General features: G+C 34.2%; 1 non-coding gene across 1 annotated transcript; it reads right to left on the bottom strand.

Annotated features, from left to right (window-relative positions):
• Nucleotides 1–640: 640 nt before the first annotated feature.
• LOC111765503 (U1 spliceosomal RNA) lies at nt 641–803 on the bottom strand. The gene has a single exon (XR_002797819.2). It is a non-coding gene; the product is annotated as a U1 spliceosomal RNA (small nuclear RNA).
• Nucleotides 804–7310: the final 6507 nt, after the last annotated feature.

The raw sequence follows: 7310 nt of genomic DNA, 5'->3' as shown, positions 1-7310 counted from the left end.
CTTTTCATAGTGGTTTAAATGTCTTGTATGTGTCCCAGTCATTGGCTACATTGTTTGGTAAGTATTGGATTACATATTTGCTTCTAGTTTTAGACTATTAACTGCTTAGGATCAGGGTCAACATTTTAGCCCCAATTGCAGCATAGTACTTAGCATGAAGAAATTTCTCAATAAATGTTTATGAAATAAATGAGAAAAATTGTGCTAGGCTCTTAGGGTACAAAGATCTATAAAACACAACTTATTCTCTTTAGAAGCTTAAACTCATGCTGAGAATTGACACTTTGTGCTTGAGACACACACATACACTCACACACACATAAGAGGAAGCACAAAAGCAAGAGCAATTGGGTATAAGGTCCCTGGTACCCAATGCTAAATAAATAAAATAATAAAATGATTTAAATAGGGGGTTAGCAAAAGAAAAAAAAAGCAATCTGTTGAATGGGAGCTGTAGCATAAAGCATCCTGCAGGAGGTGAAACTTGAGCTGAAATTATGTGGAACAATTTATATTTATAAACTGTGAATGAAAGGGGAATGGCTCCATTGTAAAGTTTCCCATGAGGTTTTTCCTCTCCATTTTGAAAAGCTCTAGGTCCTTTCACTGCTTTTTATAGGACATGATTTTTTTCCCACATCAGGGGAAAGCATGGAAGCAACTCCCCACCAACACAAAGTATGCAAATGAGTTTCCTCCATGTGGGGAAATTACAGGAGTCAGCAGATCCCCAGTGCAGTGGATCAGCCTCGCCCTGGGAAAACCACCTTCATAATCATGATATCTCCCTGCCAGATAAGTATTATGGCATGATTTTTAGAGCCTGCTAGGTCCTAGTCATTTTCACCTACGTGTTTTCCTGTCTGTAAACATGTTTTCCTTTTCTAAAGGCCAATGCCTAGAATAGGATGCAATAATTTAGATATTCTCTGACCAGCACAAAATGGTTATATTGCCTTCTTGGTTTGAACAGTAAATTTATTCTATTAGCATGTATAATTGTGTTTGTTTAGACCAGGGTTTCTTAACAAAGGGTCCGTGAGCTTGAACTGAAATTCAAAAAAACATTATTCTTGTGGGAATGTACTTATTAAATAATACACAGTATAGTATGGACTTAGTAAGAGTCCCTGGTTTTCACCTGACTGGCAAAGGAGTCCATGGAACAAAAAATGATAAGAACCCCTGGACACACTACTGGGAAATTAAGCAGAAATTTATCTAAAGCACCAGGATATTTTTTCACATGAGCTGCTGTCAAGTAGTTTTTCCCATTTTTTGTGAATTCACTTGCCAAACAATTCATTGATTTATCCATGCTATTATATACTTACTTGTTTCATAGATATTTATTAGCTTTCTATTACATATCAGGCATTATTCAATAGATATTTTAAACCCAAACACAGGATTTTATTCATAATCTTTTATTATGAAACTTTAAAAGGATAATGAAGAATAAAAAGGACCATATGGTGATTAATCTTAGGATTACAACCTAGATTCTATAATTAACTTTTGGCTGTATCTACCTCATTATATATCTCTACTTCTATGCATCCCTTCATGCATGCATCAAGCCATCTTACTTTATGATGTATTTGAAAGAAAATGGCAGAGAGTATAGTCACCCAAAAAACATGTGAGCATGTGTACCATTAACTAGAGTTCAACATGCAACCCAAACTTCTACCAAGATTAGAACATTATCATCACTCCAGAAAATTTCCTCAAGCTCTTTTGCATATGAATTTGAATTTGTCCCAGATAAATTTTAATTTGCCTGCTATATTCCACTTATATAGCCTGTTTAGGTAATTTTGGATCTTGATTTAGTAATTAACATACTATATCATCCAGCTTAATACCATTCACTTATGATTTTTATGTACAAAACAAAGCCATTGACTAAGGAAGTGGAATAGTTAAAGTCAAGAAGTTAAAACAGAGAGCAGCCCTATGATAAATGACTAGAAATTCCCCACTAGGTTGGCGCTGATTCATAAATTGCTACCAACTGTGCTATCTTTTGCATCAGCCAAGTCGATAGCACACGAGTCTTTTGAAGAGATTAATTTATATAATAGAATAATTAATTACCTAAGTACTCTGACACTATGAATATGCTATAAGCATATGTGAGAGATTGGATTCAAACACATTTTATGTGTCCTAAGTGTATATTTTATAGAATCATAAAATAGCAGTTTTGAAAAGAGACCAACACATCACCTAGTCCATTGCTTTAACAGGAGATTACAAACATAAATTCTATGCCTGTTCTTCTAATTCTCATTTCAGTGAATCAGAGATAGTTACTGGATTACGGGATTTCATCTATACTATCTCATATTGTTTCGATTTCCTTTTTGTTAATGCAAATACCATGCAATGAGAATTTATTGGCTCACAGTTTTGAGGCTAGAAGAAGTCCAAATTCAAGGTGTCATCAAAGCTTGGTTTTCTTCCAGAAGATTGTGACATTCTGGAGGTGGGCTGGCTGCCAGCAATCTTTTGTCTTTGGCTTTTTTGTTACATGGCAGGGAACATGATGGCCTCTCCTGGCTTCTCCTTTATCTTCTGGATTACGTTGACTTTCAGCTTCTGGCTGTTCCTTCTGGCTGTTTTTTTTCTCTGTGTGACCATTCCAATAAGGCCTCAGTAATAGGATTAAGACCTACCCTGACTCAGCTGGGCGACATCTTAACTGGACTACCGTCATCAAAAGAATCTATTTACAGGGGTTAAAACCCACAGGAATGGATTAAGATTAAGAACATGTTTTTTTTTAGGGTACATACATCCAAGCTACCACATATATAATAGATGCAAAGTGCATAAGAGATTAAAAAACAAGATGTGATTCTTTATGCCTAAGTATTTACTGAAATTATAATAATAAAATGTTTTCTTTAAAAAATGATTATACTCTCTCCATGACCTAGTGGTTTCTTGTAAGCATGCTGTTGTAGGAAAATGCTATTATTGAAGCAAAGCATGGCATCTTTTTATTATCATACAGTTATGGAAAATGTTCCCATGATTTTATATACTGTACCTTTAAAATTTGCTTAGACTGCCTTAATTATTAGGAGAGACTCTAGATTTATTCCATTTTTTGAGGAAACTTTTTATCACTTTTAACCAAGACTTAGTATAATATATTATTGCTGACATTTATAAATGAAAAAGCTTGCAAGTAAGAAAATTTCTAATTTGCATCAGATTTATAAAGCTACCCCTCAAGGCCAATTAGTAGTATTTTATCACTTCAAATACGCCACTAAAATTCACGAAAATAATAAACTGGTATCTTTCAGTTTTAAGAAAAATCTAAATACAAATAAATGCCGCCATAATTTTACCATCTTTTAATTTCCCTGATTTGAATAGAGTCACTGATGTTAAGTGAAATGAAACAGTCTTTCACTTAGCTTAGGAAACTGCATTTGTTTACTAGGTATATATTTCTTATAGAGTAGTTCAATCGAGAGATAGATCATTGAAATCCTAACCAGTAATTTGGATTGCAAATATATAAAGGCCTATTTCAGCAGTAAATACCCACTTAAAATAATGAAACATATTCCTCCTCCATTGACTAGTTTTGTGAATAAAATTATGGCACTAAAATAGAAAGGTATCACTTGAATGGACTGAAACAAAACTAAGACTGCATTAGACCACGATTGAAATTCAATATGTTCAATTTGTTGTAGCCTGCAGCCCAACAGCTTGATCTTTTGTCACTGAGTACACTGAAAGAGATCATATATCTCTTGTGCACTTATGTCAGGAAAAGCACCACAACCTACTTATCATACTTGCAAAACACTTAAGAAAACAAGGCAAATTCCCCCCAAAGTAATTCAGCTTTTGGTAAGGGTTTTATTATTGCAATCAATTACAATGTTGTCAAACATGACAAATTGAAGTTCCTAAATAATTGGCTCATAACTAGTTCTCTTAAAGCAAGGAGGATAATGCATTCCTGCTCCTTGCTGATTTTTATACACAGGTTTGAGAATAATTTACACAGTGGTTGTAATTAAACTGTAGCATAAGAAAAACATATATAAAATGGAATCATTTTACAGCTTATATAACCAACAAAGGCTAGTAGAAATATTGTAAGATAAAACATCACACGAACAATATAATAAAACCAATACTATTGGAAGCATTCAATCACTCATTTTGATAAGGGCTAATTAAAACCTCATTCCTTGCTATTTTCCTGTCATCCATGATGCTACTGCTATTGCAATGACTAGAGTCACTGATGATTAAAATAATTGCAAGGAGTCACAGTAACGTGGAGGCCTGCTTATAGAAATGTCTTTTCCTACTAATTCTTAGCTTTAAAAATTTCAGATTAATGTGTGACCTTAGATTTTATTCTATTCTTGAAATTTTATAGAGTACTTAGCAAAATGTTATTTTTCATTCCACTGGGATCATATAATATTTCGTACATTTTGCCTGCCATAGCACTTTTTAGAATGACTTGGAATTTTTTATATACAACTTTATACATAATTTTCCTCTGCTTTTCAGTCAAAAACTGTGAGAACAGAACATTGCATTCATCACTGTATCCTCAGTCCCTGTTAGCACATTATTTGGCATGTAATATATTTTCATGAAGTACAGCGAGTAAATGAATTAATGAATGAAAATATGGGCATGTAATATAATGTTTGGCAAACTGAGTTAATATTCCCAGTTCTTCACCCTTCTCTGCATTTTTGTGATGTGCTGAAAAATGCTTAACAAATGCGTCCCACAAAAAAACAAAAAACCCTCCTGATATATAGTGTTTGCTGATTTGTATTGTATAAATAATCCTACTGTATTATTTACTAGGATTCTCCACAGGAATAGAATAGATGAAGTGTATAGATAAACAATATATATATATATATATTTATTTTAAGAATTTGTTCACATGACTGTGGTGATTGGCAAGCTTGTATTCAATAGTGTAGGCCACAGCTGGAAGCTCTGATGAAGGTCAAGTTCAATTCCCTAGCTAAATTGAGAAAGAAATTCTTTTGGACTTCAGAAATCCTTAGTTCTGTGTGTAAACTCCTAACATTGCTGAGGACAATCTCCTGTGTTGAGTGTAAATGCAATTAGCTGTAGATGCAATATACTGATTATAGATGCAAATCCATCTACAAAATACCTTCCCAGTAACAATCAGGCTAGTGCTTGCTTGATAAAACAACTGGACACCATAACCAAGCCAAAGTCACACAAGAACTTAACCATCAATATCATGGGCAATTTCACACTATCAATGTGATATCATTGAATGCATAGGAGAGAAGAGAGATGCAAAATCGACTCTCATGAGCTCACACAAGTTGGCTCCAGCATGCTACAGACCAAGACCTCTTCAACGTGTCTTTACGGTTCTTGCCACCAGAAGCAGAGATTAGTTCTTCACCACATTAGGTTAGGATTGGGCATGTGACTTGCATTGGAAAATGGAATTTAGTGGACATAACAGAAGCAGGTACTTGGAATGTGCCTGTACATTTGGGTTTGCTGTTTTATGCTTCTCCCCTTAACCTAGAGGAAAATATGGCAGTGGTATGAAGAGATGAGACACATGGAGCAAAGTCAGACCTACCCACCACTTGGAACCAAGACAGGACCAGCCTGGGTCAGTCAATCCTCAACCAAACCATAGATATGAAAATGAGGAATCAATGTTTACTGTTGGGACCCAATAAGACTTTGTGGTTGTTGCAAAACACAAACTGACTGAGGAACAGTGCAATGAGAGTTAAGGTAAGCAAGACAAATCTAGTAAAATATTAGATTAATAGCCAAAGACACAGGCCTCAGTTTCTTTGTCTGCTACCACTTGGATGACTTTAAAATGATGAATTAACAGTATGGATTATTGGTCTATTTTGTGTTTATCTTTCTGAAAGTAAAGAAAATATCATCTACCTACTTAATAATGATATGATACACCAAATAATTATAAAATATTGATCTATTATTGCCATTTTTATTTAGTAACTTGGGAAGAGTAAGGTCCACTTTAATTAAAAGGTCACTTTTACACCTTTGCATCTTTCAAACATTGATTCAATTTTATAATTCATCTACGTGTAAGAAAATGCTTACTATGTCCATCAAGTATGGTGTGTGTCAAGAAGTCATTTTCTTCTTGAGGAATATATTTTTCTCTAACTTCTTCACTTCTTATAAAGTGGTATTTTCATTCTAATTATTGGAACTTCTATCAGTGGTCATTAGTTTTATACTAATAGATAAATTTAAGAACATTTTTTCAGTTGTCAGTGCTCTTGATCTTTTTTTTTAATTTATTGAAATATATCACTCATACATAAACATACATAAACAATAAATGTGTAATAGTTGTGGACTTACAAAGCAAACATTCACAACATCAAACAAACATATACAACATCTCACCCCACCACCAATTACCTGCGCTGCCTTCAAACCCCTTCAACCAATGATCAAAGAGCATTGCCAAAACAACACCACTAAACAAAGTGTTTTTCCCCTAACCAATCCGACCACTACTATCTTTATATCATTTATATATGAACACACACAAACAGCCAAGTGTATAGTAAAAGTTGTGAACCTACAAAGCAAACATGCATAACATCATACAGGGCTCCCATATATCAACCTCCACCAATATCTTGCATTGTCATGAGACATCTGTTACAAACCATGAAGGAACTCTGTCAAAATCTTACTACTAATCATAGTTCTTATCTTACATTTGTTGTGTTTTCCCCCCAACCCACTCTATTATTATTTTTTTAAAAAATACATATATATATATAATGACAGAAGTTGTAAACTTATAAAACAATCATGCACATGTGCAGAATTCCCAAACAACACCCCTCCTTCAACACACCACAATGTGGTGTGTCATTTGCTACAGATGAAATAATATCATCTGATTATTGCCATGTTCATAGTGTACATTTGGCTCACATTGTCCATACTGCCTCAATATCAACACAGTACATCTTTTGCAAGAATGCAAAATGCATTGCAAGATGCAAGAATATTATATTATTACTACTAACCACAGTCCATAGGTAAAGTATTTTTCCAGCTGTATTTTTCACGTTTCTCCACATTCCCAACACCCTGCAATAGTGATATACATTTGTTCTAGCTAACAAAGGACACTCTTGCATTTGTAACAAAGGACACTCTTGCATCAACCACAATTCTCACCCACCTCTTGGTTTACTGTGCTATCCGTTCCTAGATAATTCTCAACCATTCAATCAATTGGC

Source organism: Dasypus novemcinctus, chromosome 8 (assembly GCF_030445035.2).
Source record: "Dasypus novemcinctus isolate mDasNov1 chromosome 8, mDasNov1.1.hap2, whole genome shotgun sequence".
Lineage (NCBI taxonomy): Eukaryota > Metazoa > Chordata > Mammalia > Cingulata > Dasypodidae > Dasypus > Dasypus novemcinctus.
This window is presented reverse-complemented; position numbering and strand designations above follow the sequence as displayed.